General features: G+C 46.4%; 1 non-coding gene across 1 annotated transcript; it reads right to left on the reverse strand.

Moving 5' to 3' along the window:
* Nucleotides 1-1,698: 1,698 nt before the first annotated feature.
* On the reverse strand, nucleotides 1,699-1,771 carry TRNAV-AAC (transfer RNA valine (anticodon AAC)). The gene has a single exon. It is a non-coding gene; the product is annotated as a tRNA-Val (tRNA).
* Nucleotides 1,772-13,656: the final 11,885 nt, after the last annotated feature.

Genomic DNA, 13,656 nt, shown 5'->3' on the forward strand with positions numbered 1-13,656 from the left:
GAAACTGTTTTTCTTTTAGAAAGAACGTGGAATATACATGCACAGTACTATGCCACATCATGCGTAGAGAGAGAAAAAAAGAAGCGACTGCCCCCGAGAACCACTGCGTCAGTGTGCCTTCGGTTACCTTAGGAGAGAGAGATTTTGATGATTTAAAATAGCGCAACTTGCCCTGCTTTGATGCCCACGCATGATTTCTTATCTTTCTTTTTGTTTCCACACGCAACTGTGGGCTTCTAACAGATTTTTCTTTCACGGCATATTATGTGACGTAGGGCTATTCGTCGTGATTTCTAAACAAAAGTTAGATGTAGCGCTTCGTCCAGATTGTTTGTCTTCCTCGCACTCGATCATCCTATCCCTGTTTCAAAAATATGATGACATTAAAACTAGCCTCTGTTCTACCTATTTTGGTACATTTCTAACTAACACAGGAAAGGATGTGTTTCTTTGGTACCAATACTCTGACAATAAATGCAACTTGCCAAAAAAACACCAAAAATTCGCTTAAATAACAAAGCCTATCTATTCAATTATCCATCAATTCTGCTCAAGCTCGAAGCGGAGTCTTAGATAAACGAGATTAAAACGCAGAAGAGAAGTAGCCTCAGGAAACAACAAGTTACGATGCAGCAGAAAAACTAAAAAGAAATGGTAAATGCTGTAAAATAATGCGCTATTTTGATGAAGCAAGTGTAGCAGCATAAATATTTTGGCATCAATAAGGTGCTTCATTTTTTTTCTTCCACTAAAGATAGCAGTACTTTTTTTCTTGCTTGCGTTTATAATAGGGTGACTTGGGCCAATTTGAGTCTTCTGCCCACCAGATGTCTTTTAGAGCTGAGCTGCGCTTCATTTTAAGAAGAACCTGTGACAGAAACAAACATTTGAGCATAATGAACAAAAGCGTCTTGAATCATGTTTACAGTGTCGCCAATATGCAAATGGCCTTAGAATCTTCACACGTGGTGCCCCATAGTGCACGGATAAAACATCGGTCGTGTTTGTCTTTCGTACGTGTCTGCAGTTTCTTGGCATTATATATCCGACATGATCCCTAACCACATGTCCAACCTTCCATCCTGACTCAAGAGTGCGTATTTTTATGTCTGCTGGAGTACTCAATTTTGTGCAATTTTAACAGCGCGTGTACTATGTACTTCACGTTCACTATAAGGGTTAAATTTGAGAACAAGAATGCCGTCATTTATTGAATAACACCTTCAAAATCTCTGCTTACGTTTCACAAATCCAAGACGGAATTCCATTTAGCCTTCCAGGCTTGAGCCAAGTTTAACCGTTTCACGTTTCTCGTGAAGTACACTTGCCACCTTTAGAATCTAAATGGTATAATAGAGTTATTTCTCAGTTTCAGTCAAAAGTTAAAGTGTTGCTCTTAATGTACTTTCTTCATGGCGTTTCCGAAATGTTAGATAACTGTATACTTTTCCAATCGTTACTTGCACATCCACGCGAAATTCTTGCGGCGTGTGCAATGAGGCGTACATGGGGTGTGTAAAGGCCAGCAATGCAGAGAAAATGTTTCTCTTTGATTTTAATATGCAATCGAAATTGATCGAAATTAGAAACGTATATTGAGCGCTTTACGCATGACATAAAATGCGGCCCAAGGTAGCAACCGCATTGCCGCGAGTTCTAATGCAAGTACTGTTTCCTAAAAATGCAAGAAAAAAGTCGTGTGCCTGCCAGGGATCGAACCTGGGACCTTCCGCGTGTTAGGCGGATGTGATAACCACTACACCACAAGCACAGCTGGCAACGACCGTTGTGAAGGAAAGTGTCACAAACGGTATCTCCGGCTGCGACCTACTTCTGCGACCGGTTGGAGTCGTGAAGTCGGACGTACGCTGCAACGCGATTAAATCTCCGGGGCCAGCGCTTGGAGAGCTAGCGCCCTCTGAGAGCGAAAACGCACACTAGCGCAGCAAGGTCGGCACGGCAGAGGTTCTATGCCGGGCTCTAGCGCAAAAAAATCAAACAATTTTTGAGCAAGGAACAGTGCAACTTAGCACAAGCCCTTATGTCGTCTTTCCTCACGAAGTTTTACGCTTAACAATTCGAAAATTTGGGTTTCCCGAGAAGATGAGGACTAAAAGGTAGCAGAGTTATTGTGGTAAATTGTGGCAATTGCTCAATGGACAGAAAAGAAAGATAACAGCTGCACGCTGCACCGCTCTAATAGCAGAGGCAGACGCGGGCCAGTGCGTGCTTTAGGACTTCCGCACCGTTGCGGCAGCTTCATTTTGATGTTGTCAGGATCCATGAAAACCTCTAGGGCAATTTTGGGCTTCTTTAATGTTTGTTTTTCTGTTCCAGTGTGTAAGCGAAGCCTCCACTGGATGTGCTACCTTCCGTTTCCGTTCCTTACCCAAAAATACGTTTTCTTGCGCCATTTTTTGTTGGTTAAATTGATTTAGATATCACGTGATCCTAGGGGCACGAAAAACACACAGATACGACATACACACAGGAGACTTTGTCACATTTTTCAAAGAAAACCTAGCCAAGATGTGCTTGTGTAGTGTGGGGCGTGATTAGTTTACGGAGACACACACTGAATAAAAATTACACGTGGGGTCCAATTGTGTGACGACATCAGAAGATGAACGACCAATTCTTATCATTATTTTTTTTGTCTGTTACGCTACGTAAAGCTCAACGTTAAAAATTACACCACGTAGGCTGGAGTTTTTTTGCGACTCCCTAAATAGTCAAGTGCGAAACTCGTTTTGCAGTAATTTCTTAATTAATTTTGCTATTTTCTAGTAATATAAAACAGACGGCATACCACTGAGGGATTCGAGCCGCCCTAACAACATTAAGTTATCTTTGGTATCGCAAAGTGTGCGCTATATTTTTTTTTTCGGAGGACACGGAAGGGTAATTCCTATTTGCCGAATTTCATCAGCATGTACTGATAACGAAAAACGCCAGTATAATAAGAGCTGCGAAGAAGGCGCCCCCAGAACAGGCGGCTGGCTATGCGGGAAAAATGAAAACAAAGATATCAAGTGGAGCATCACATTCGCGCCATTCGAAATATAATCCTCTGTACACCTGTGGGTACGGTGCAAAGAGCTTGCCCATAACCTCACCTGTGTATTACTACCCCAGGCATTGTCGCAGATTGATCATAACTGAGAGGTGCCACTAGACTCCTTCGCTGAAATACATAAAACTACAGGCTAGAACAATCATATTTTCTCATACCGCCGGAAGAACTAAGCAAGGACGATGAAATATGTAACATTAAGAAGGATACAATTCAACACCTTTCACGCCCCAGATCAGTAGAAACATGGTACCCAGAACTGTATAGGCCATAATGCTGCCACTGTGGAAGAACTGTGAATCTCTATACCACATTCTATGGGCCTACCAGAAAAACAAGGCCATAGCCCCTAAACCTAACCAGTGAAAGGCCGCTCTAATCAAAGAAGAACATGAGGACCAGAAATGGCTCGTAAACAGGGCCGCCTTAAAAGCTTCGGCGAATGGAATCCTGAAATTGGGGCTTGAAACTGGTCTGCACTCCTTCTTTTAACTTTCTGTAACCTACATTCCACTCCCCCTTTTCTCAACTTATGCCTCATGGCAGACTTCTCGAATAAAAAAAAAAAACAGGGGTTCATACTCAATCATACTCAATATGATGAGCAAATATTGCATGGTTAGGTTTTCTTGTCAACCAAAGCAAAAGCTGCATGAAACACCGCGTAAGCATCTAAAGTGTAAAGAGTGAGGTCTGCTTTGAATAACTCAAGATCAGCGCAAAAAGAACAGAGCACTAAGTACACGAGGCAAGCACTCAATCATAACTGAGAATTCAATGCAAAACTCATTCAGTAGATACCAATATCGAAGTAACAAGTGTGCATTACGTCTGCTTTGCAATAAAAATTCAGTCGCTACTCAACGATTGTTTGGTTTGCTTTGATCGTGCCCCGTTTTATTTGTGCGCGATCTTTGAGGCAACGCATATCTACGAACTCGAAATGAATTGAAGTTAACGTGCCCAAATTTTCACACTATATATACTGCTAGAATTTGAGCAAGTTCACTTTAATTCAGGGACAATGACTGAAAATAATGACTAAAAATATGACTGAAAATAAGTGATTTACATATTAAACGTAAAACAGTGAGACTTCAGTTAGTCAGGCCTGACAAAGTACAAAGGAGAGCTTCGCTGCTGTGTTCGCCAGAGCCAGGAAAGCTCAAAGCAGGCGAAATCGCGAATAGCATAAAGAAATATCTGTTGTGCAGCATTTCTTGTTAGGACAACAAAATGGAGTGTCTTACTGTCAAGTCTGTGATCTCTGCATACTCTATAAAAAGAAAGGACAAGTATACAGACAATGACATATGTGAAAAAAGGCAAATGCGATTACGGGCTCCAGGATAACTTTTGTAGCTTCGAGAGAATCCTTCTTTTAAAGGATGTTCGTTCGTTGTTGCATGCGCTATAAGAAAAAAAGAGCATGAAGAAATTAATCAAAGCTGTTCTAGGCCAGACATTGAACGGATGTATAGAAAGCACCTGTTAAATCTAACATGCAAGAAATCTTCATAAAACTACAAAAAGATCTAGAATGTTGAAGCTCAAACCCTCAGAGGATATCGGCTCGTAGTAGCGTGCATTGTGGAAGCAAAAAATATGAATGAAAGAAAAAAAAAGGTATTTGGCTACACAGTCAACGAAAGTATAGAAGACAGCGCTGCAATCTCAGGTGCAGAAAATGAAGGAAAAACTACAAATAGATTAAGAAAGACGAACACAGCACCCTGTCATAGTCCTCATTCGTGGTTTTATGCAATGTACGGTATAGGCCACGGTGGCTCAATGCGGGGTTATGGTGCTCGCATCCTGACTCGAAAGGCTCCAGTTCCACCTATTCATCAGCGGTCGCATTTCGATGGAGGTGAAATATTGGACGTCCGTGTATTGTGCGATGTGAGTGCACGTTAAAGAACCCCAGGTGGTCGAAATTATCAAACCCATCACGTCCTTCGCCCCTCACAGCGTGGGTCGCCTTGGGGCGTTGAACCCCAATAAACCAAGTCATGCACTCTACTAAGAAAGAGCACGAAGGAATGAACAAAAGGGGTTCTCTGCCGCACAAACAACCGAAGTATATAAAACAGCTGTGACAATTCAGATGCAAGAAATGACTGTAAAGCTACAAGGATTGAAACAAAGAATCGAACGCAGATGCTCGAACCTGTCATTTTATTTAAGAAGCCGCAAGGTTACGTTTTCGTTAATTCCCATCTTTCTTTCGTGGTTTCTACGCTCTGTTTACGTGATAAGAAGCACCTTGGTAAAGTATACCAACCCTTACTGAAGGCGAAGTTAACATGTGTCACCCAACTTCCCGCACTTTTAAGCGTGACGTTCCCAGACACCCTTAGAGCGTGGGGGGTAGCGGTCTCGGACTCGAAGGAGATGCCCTCGATTCAGCGAGGCAAGCTCAGCGGAGAACAGCTGCCAAGTGACAAGAGGTTTTTGGGCGTTCGGTGCCCAGCTGTCGCCGGTCACAAGCCAGAGAATGGGTCGGAGCCAAAGGTTCACAAAACAAAACAAAGTTTATACAGCAATGAGACGATACAGAGGATTTCACAATCACTAGTAAAAACACATACAAAGTGATTAACAAACAATGCAACTCGTGCAAAGTTAAGCTCGAGAGAGACTGCCATACAAAAGGGATATTGCACCTAAAGTGCAATACAAGAGAGAGGCAAACAAACAAAACACAATTTGTTCACCGGGCACTGCGACAGTCCGACGAGCGGAGGTCCACGACGATGCCGTCCCGTAGTCTGGCGCACGTTGCCTCGTTTGTCTGAGGCTGGCCGAGTGGTGTTCTCCCTGGAGTCAAGCGGGCGCGCTTCTCCGAAGCTTAAACGGCGGCGAAGACTAAAACTGAAAGCGGTCAACGCCCTTGCTATATAGGCTTGGTCCGCGTCTGTTCGTTCTACGCGCCAAAGTAGGCGCACACATACACGCAGTGTCGGCCGTGGAGTCTCCTTTTCCTTCTCGCGCCGGCCGCGCGTCCTCATTGGCAAAAGTCGGGAGTCCCTTCGAGGAGCTTCTTGTAATTTCTGGCGTGGCGCCGCCGCCGACGTGCGAGTGAAGAGGAGGGGGACATGTCTTTGCGCACACAAGGCTACGCCCTTTCCGTCAACATCGCTTTGAAACGACTCCGACATTCTAGAAAAATCGAGGTCGTGGCTGACTCATTCTCTCCGGCGAGCGTTGGGGGAGGGGGCAGCCACACACACATAAGGCCAGTCGCTCTCCAGGGCTTTCCTTCTCCCCCGTTTTACGACCCTCACAGGCAAGATCCGTACGCGCGGCGCTGTTTTTGTTTCCCTTTTTTCACAAAATGCGCCGAATTTTGTGACAACATGATAACTTTTCTGCATCTGAACTTAGCATTCATGCTGGACAAAGAAAGCAATTAAGTGCTCGTGGTGCAAGCGATTGCCCTACGCTTTCAGCGACTTGCGCAAATGAACACGCCCAACTGAGTACTTAAAGCCTAAGAAATAGTTTGACATATTTTAACGCTACGAGAGAGCGTTAAAAGTTTGAGGCGGAAAAGCAGCGTCGTCGTCGTCGTCGCAGAGGCTAAGGCTGCCCCGGTTCTGTCGCGTCGTTAGTCTCCGAAAAATCCCAGGAGCACCTGCGGCGGAGGCCTTGCACAGCATGAGAGAACGAAAGCTTTCCACTGGGTGTGCAGACACCACGTGTTCCTACAGCACATTACACTACTAGGTTCTGCTTTATAAAACCGGAGTTATCACTGCCAGAAAATATTAACCCGATAAAAATGTCTTGACGAGAGCAATACTTGACAATATTAACTACTGACTTACGGAACGAAAGCAGAAAATTATGTCATCCAGGTAGTTGTGATTTTCAAAAAAATAGTGATAGTACTTCGCGGAAAAAATCATGCGCCTGCCAGGGATCGAACCTGGGACCTTCCGCGTGTAAGGCGATGTGATAACCACTACACCACAAGCAGTTTTTTTTCTGTATTGCCTGGCTTTGGCGCATGACATTGCACACCAAAAATTCGCCAGAGCTACATTCTGCACTACACCACAAGCACAGCTGTGTAGCTCGCCTACTGTGCGAAGGTCGTCGATGGAGATCGCAGTGCGGTCCGGTTTCTCCAACCGGTTGATCATTGGGAGATCGAGTATTATTACGAATCTCTCCGCGTTGAATTGCGTCGTACGGAGCGTCATTGCGTCGATGGCCTCGTCTTATATTCAATTCAAATGATGCAAAAGGGAGCCTCGTGAAAGAGCTCGGCTTGTGGAGAGAGGCGAAAAATTCCGAACTAGCCGACGCTTACATGCCCCGCTATGCCATTATAATAAAATACTCCAGCAAACCGAAACAATTTAAGAAACCCGCAGCGGTGATGAGAATACCGGTTTCAGAAATATTAATCACAGCCAACTGCAGAGGCTTAGGAGTAAGCACATTGTTCGTATCATCGCATAATTTCATAGATATTCTATTAACTGCAGGAGCAGATGTGGGGCTGGAGCGATCGATTTTTAATCATTCATTCTTTTAGTGATATCAAAAGCGGCACTTCTCTCGCAAAGTGGCATTCTTGTGTTTGTGTGCGGATCGCTACGTATGCTATTATTCTTTCTAATATTTATCTATGGGCCAGAAGGAAGCGGTCTTTACGCTCCCCGTATATGAATAGTAGGACAGGTTCAAATATTGCTAGTGAGCAAGCGATATATCAGACACGAGGAAAGGAGGCGATAAGACGATTTTAAAAAATGCGCAGTCACCCCCCTGTCTTTCGCTTCCTTAAATAATAGATAAGGATATAAGGAGGCAATCTCCTTAAAACGTCAATCTTCTGCAATGCCATCTCGTCTGCTTATTAAGACAACATGTGCATCGTGTGTATTTGGCGTGGAAAGAAATGCGTCACTATGCCTAGACTCGCTTTAGGCATGGTGCCTAAAAGCGCAAATATACGCTCCTTGTGAAGCTGTAGTGCTTAAAAAAGCCCGTGTGCGATCTTTGCGAATTTGAAGTCCACTGCGTTAGCGATGTGCATTATGCATGCGCCGTCGCTTTGGGATTCCCTTTTCCAAGTTGGTTCAGGTTTCAGTAGCGAAAGGATGCGAAAATATCGGCGTCTCTCTGCCCATCGGCCTGCAGCATCGGAGAGTGAAGCCTTCACCTTCCAAAACTACTACCCACCAGCCACCTACCCATCGAGCCCCTTTGACTTAGGACTGCCAACCCATCAACTGCAACGTTCGACTGACCTCCGCCCACCTTAACTCCCCAGGAGAACTTTGACGTGGGTGTGAAGCCTCGGTTTATATCAGAAACACTAATTTCATTAAAGACATAAAAGTAGTCACCGAGGGTAAATTCAACTTGTTCCGAAGGTTGTTTGTAGCATTAGGTGTCCGATCATCCTGTAATTCTTTTTTTGTACCAGGATAGTGAGTAAAAAATAAAGGGCATTGACCTGCGTTGATTCCAATCGGCTGGAGACAGCAGGCTACACATGAATTCGGGACAACTAAGTCCCAAATAATTTTTGATGCACGGCTGAAATCGTCATAATAATTTCAAATTTAGCATTTCTCAATCTGCGATGGGTTTTCTAGTAGCCTTGAAGGTTTGGAGGGAGTCGAAAATGACGACGCTAACTCATGTTTGTGTGGTTTCGGAGCTGGAGCGATACGAGAATAAATATTGTTACGGCTATAATCTTTATAGCCGAGATTGCGAGGGGGGAAGCACTGAATACCAACGCGCGGCCTCAGGTCTTCTGGCTGGGCGCCGGAAGGAGGGTGCAGGCGGTCTTGAACGATGTTCATAATCTGGATCGTAGTTCAATTCGAAGTCCGCCGAGCGTGGGTAGGAGTGATAGGGATGACTGGGTCCACCGAACCTGGACGTGTGTGCAGTGTTTACAGAACTCAGCCCAGGCATCCGCCGCGGTGGCTCAGTGGTAAGGCGCTCGTCTACCGAGCCGGAGTACCCGGGTTTGAACCCGACCGCGGCGGCCGCGTTTCGATGGAGGCGAAACGCAAGAGGCGCCCGTGTGCTGTGCGATGTCAGTGCACGTTAAAGATCCCCAGGTGGTCTAAATTAATCCGGAGACCTCCACTACGGCACCTCTTTCTCTCTTTCTTCTTTCAGTCCCACCTTCCTCCCTTCCCTTACGGCGCGGTTCAGGTGTCCGCCGAGATATGTGAGACAGTTACTGCACCATTTCCTTTCCTCAAAAACCAATTTACATTTACATTTATCGAGGGGACTACTAATGGAGAACTTTGATGAACGGGAACTTCAGACGGCACAGATCGAGGACACCGTGCATGGGGCTCGAATCTCAGAAGTTCCTCGCGAACGATCTGGCGGATCGTCGTTGAGAGATCCGTAAAACGCTCTTCGATGCTGGCCACAGTTGGAACGTTAGCCAGTCGCCCAAATTTAGGCGTAATACGACGAGTCTTCAACGTCTCGAATGTGCGGACGTGCCGAATGACGTCTGAGACGGCCCCCAAGTCATCTTTGGTGATTAGAAAATTGTACACATCTTCTGCAATTCCTTTCAGAAGATGGCCTACTTTATCATCCTCGGTCATATTAGCGTTCGTTGTTTTGCATAACTTAAGTATTTCTTCTACATAGGTCGTGCAAGTTTCGCCCGGTAACTGAGCCCTGTGTGCCAGCGTTTGTTCGGCCCGCTTGCGGCGCGCGAGGCAATCGCCAAAACACTGTCGCAGTTCAGTTACGAAGCGGTCCCAGGTGGTGAAGGAGTCCTCGTGGTTCTCAAACCACACCAAAGCTGTATGGGTCAGAAAGAAGACCACGTTGGCTAGCTGAGTGGCGGCGTCCCAGCGGTTATAGCGGCTCACCCTTTTTTAATGGGTCAGCCATTCCTCCACGTCCTCGCCTGCTGCTCCGGCGAAACTGCGAGGCTCCCGATAGTGCTGCGATGAACCGGTCGCTGTGGCCACACGCTGGTCTGAAACTTGGATCGCAGCGTCACTTCGGGCTGCGGATGGCTCTTCGGGAGACTGCATGGTTTCGGTCAGCGGTTCCAGGCCGGCAAGGCGACGACGCCGGCGGGGCTGCTCCAGTTGTTGCTGCGCCGTTTTGTTGCTGAGATCGTTACCCAGCACCTCCACCAAGATGTTACGGCTATAATCTTTATAGCCGGGGTGTTCTAGCTGGTTCAACAGGCCAGCGGCGAGAGGTTCGATCGGCGAGCGGGAATCAGCGTCCAGCGGGGCACAACACTCTCAACCTCTTCTTCTTTTGTTCTCCGGCCTTGCCCTTCCTGCGTTTCTCCAATCCCGTAACAATATGTTTGGTTTGGTTTATGGGGTTTAACGCCCCAAGGCGACTTAGCTGGGCTATGAGAGACGCCGTAGTGAAGGGATCCGGAAATTTCGACCACTGGGGTTCTTTAACGTGCACTCACATCGCACAGTACACGGGCCTCTAGAATTTTTCCTCCAGACTATTTACGTCTGCGTACCGATTGCCGCTTAAAGCCAGTTAGGAAGTAAAACAAACGCGATTCAGGGACTTCCTTGTATTCTTGTAAGCATGAGAAACATAACAAAAAAGCAGTCAAGTTTAGCTAAATAATAATAGAATGATAACGTCTTTATCAAATGCAATATTATCATTAAGAAGACACTGAAATAAAATTGGTAACTCATGTCATGTTATTTATCTCATGTCTTCAGCGCACCAAACCGGGTGGAAAGAGAGCAAAATTGGCTCCAAAATCATGCTAAGACTTGACGCAGCCGCTTAAAGTTAGATGCTGCTATAGAGACGCGTTATGGAAAGTGAAAAAAAAAAGCCAAGAACCTCTTACAACAGGATAGTGCCTGTAAGTGTGCAAAACAGCCATGATAAGAGCTACAGTTCAAGAGCTTTTATCTCGCGGCCGAAAGCTGACGGAGTAGATATTATTTCGAAGCAGCTTTCTTATCCTTCACTTAGCCAGTGCGGCGCAACAATAGGCCTTAAAGACGCAAGCCGCTTTAAAGGGCCCGTGACCACCCCCGGCTCGCAAACACTCTCTACCGCTCTTAGAGCGAGCCTCCTCTCCTTCCGTTCCCTCCTCGAGATTTCTCTCCCGCTCCTCGTCGAGTAGGCTCGGCAAGGCAAAATCACCCGTTCCTTCTCCGATGTAAGCCGGAGGCGTGGTGTCTGTGGAGTGCGTCACATGTTACGTCATGGCCCCGCCCTCAATGGAATTCTTTTCTTGGTTTTTGCATTTTCTCCGCACACTGAACGATCGAGAGGCGCGATGGGCTCGACCACCTAGACTTGTTAGCGAGCGCATCCTTTCATACATCTGTTTGTCATTCCCAGTTAACGAGCCACCTTATCATTTTTTAGGCCTCCCCACCGTTTCACGAGCGGAGGGGCTGAAGTCGGTTGTGCTCGAAACACACGGCGAAGTGCGGACCCGGCAACCGCACGTTTGCTTTTCTTCATGTGTGTTTGTGTTCTGTGTGTTTGTGTTTTTTCTCCGCTCCGAAACCCATGTCGTTCATTGGAGTCAAGGCGTACGCAAGATGCACCAAGGATAAGCAGTGTGTGTGCGGAGCGGTCAAGTGGGCGAGCGAGGGAAAGGCTCTGCTGCACTAGTAATTAAAACCTTGTTTTGGGGGGCTTGCATAGAAGAAAAAAAAACTAAGAAGGGAGCGCGCACGCAGAGCGTCTCGTGACGTGATCACGGCGGGGGGGGGGGGGGGGCGAACCTACTCACTCAGTTTTACTATTTTTTACTTTTTATGGCTAGGGTTCAAGGCTGTCGCCGCACGCTCCCTCCGCAGTTTTTTTTTTTTGTTCCTTCATGCGGGTTTGTAGGCATGTGCCAGAACAGAAGGCGCTGCGGAAAGCGCTTTGCAGACGACGAGACGCCAAGGCTAACCTTCTCCCCTCAGTCAGAACGATGCACCAATGGAGTGCCTTTAGCGAAAGTAACCCCCCATGACGTCAACGGGGTTCAGAGTAGTGGGGCGGGGCCGTTTTTGTTGAAGGAAAGAACGAGCGGGCTTTGATTTGAATTTTCGCAGCTTTTCGGAGCGCGCATGGCTCTAGTATTTTGCAGAGGTTATCTTCGATACCTCATCTATGCAGTGGGCTTGTTTTTCAAAAATGTCCGGACCCTGGGCAGTGGCCCTTTAAGAACCTTTGCCGTGGCAGTGAATTTGCCTATAACACATCTTGACAACTGTATTTTGTTTTCCACGAGTGATGGGCGCATCGTCAGCATTCCCTCATCCTCAACTGTTTCCATGCAGCAGGACTGCACCGCGGGAGTCTGGCTTGACTATAGAAACAATCAGCAATCAGTAGTCACAGTCTGGTTTATTATTAAGCTGCGGACAATCGGCCTATGATACACACACGATCCACTGGCCACCTGAGTGAGTCTAGTGTGCTGGGGGATGACGCCTTATCTGCGAATGAAACCTCTCAGGTGATGCGTCGCCTATGTCGACGCCAGTGAGAGCTAGAATCACATGACCATGGCTATCGCTTCTCCTGAAATATTAACAGAAATAGCGACCTGCTCATGCGCTTGCTCCCCTGCCTGGCTGTCGACACAGGCGGAGCTGTTGGTCATCATCCGGGATGCACTTAGCATCCTCAATTCCACACCTTTTAATGTGCACGCATTTCGTGCCTCACGGATGGCGTGACCCCGATATGTGTACAAGACCTGGGACACCGAGATGTGTACACGAGATAACGACGATAAGAACTTTGTTCACCATTAACAGGCAATGGAAAGGTAATAAATAATGAAACAAGATAATAACAGGCAGTTAATAATTAGAGAGAGTCATGACGGTAATAATAATTAATGGCAGCAATAGTTAGTGCTAGTAACGTCATCAACCACTCATGTGATGGGACTCAACTAGTCACGTAATAGGAAGATGTCTAAACAAGAAGTAGCCGACGGTTTTATGACGTCACGAAAAAAAAAATGTCTAGACACGAAGTTGTAGCTCCTATATACAAAGGAAACGTAATACAGTGAGACTTGCGCTAGTTAGGCCTGCCAAAGAACAAGGGAGAGCTTTGCTGCTGTCTTTGCCAAAGCCAGACAAAGTCGATTGAGACGAAATAGCGAGTAGCATCAAGAAACGTCTGTTACGCACCATTTGTTGTTAGGACAACAAAAACGGAGTGTCATAATGTCAGCTGTGTGATCTCTACAGCCTCTATAAAGAAAAAGGACAAATATGCAGATCGTGACATGTCCGCAACACGCGCCAATAAATACGCCCAACACAGTACTTAAAATCTACGAAGTAGTTTGACACATTTTAAAGTGAGGGCGTTAGGAGTTCGTGGGGTGCGAAAAGCCAGGATCTTCGTCGTTGTCGACTCCAGCGTAAATGCTGTGCCGACTCCATTGGGTCGTTAGACCCTGAAAAATCTCGGGCGCACAAGCAGCGGAGGCCTTGCACAGCTTTAGAGAACGGGAGCTTTTCCCTGGGTGTGCTGACACCACGTGATCTTGCAGCACGCAGTTTCACAGCTGGGTTCAGCTTTATAAAACAGGAATTCTTACTGGGAAAAAA

Source organism: Amblyomma mixtum, chromosome 1 (genome assembly GCF_055824585.1).
Source record: "Amblyomma mixtum isolate Tamu chromosome 1, ASM5582458v1, whole genome shotgun sequence".
NCBI classification, from domain to species: domain Eukaryota; kingdom Metazoa; phylum Arthropoda; class Arachnida; order Ixodida; family Ixodidae; genus Amblyomma; species Amblyomma mixtum.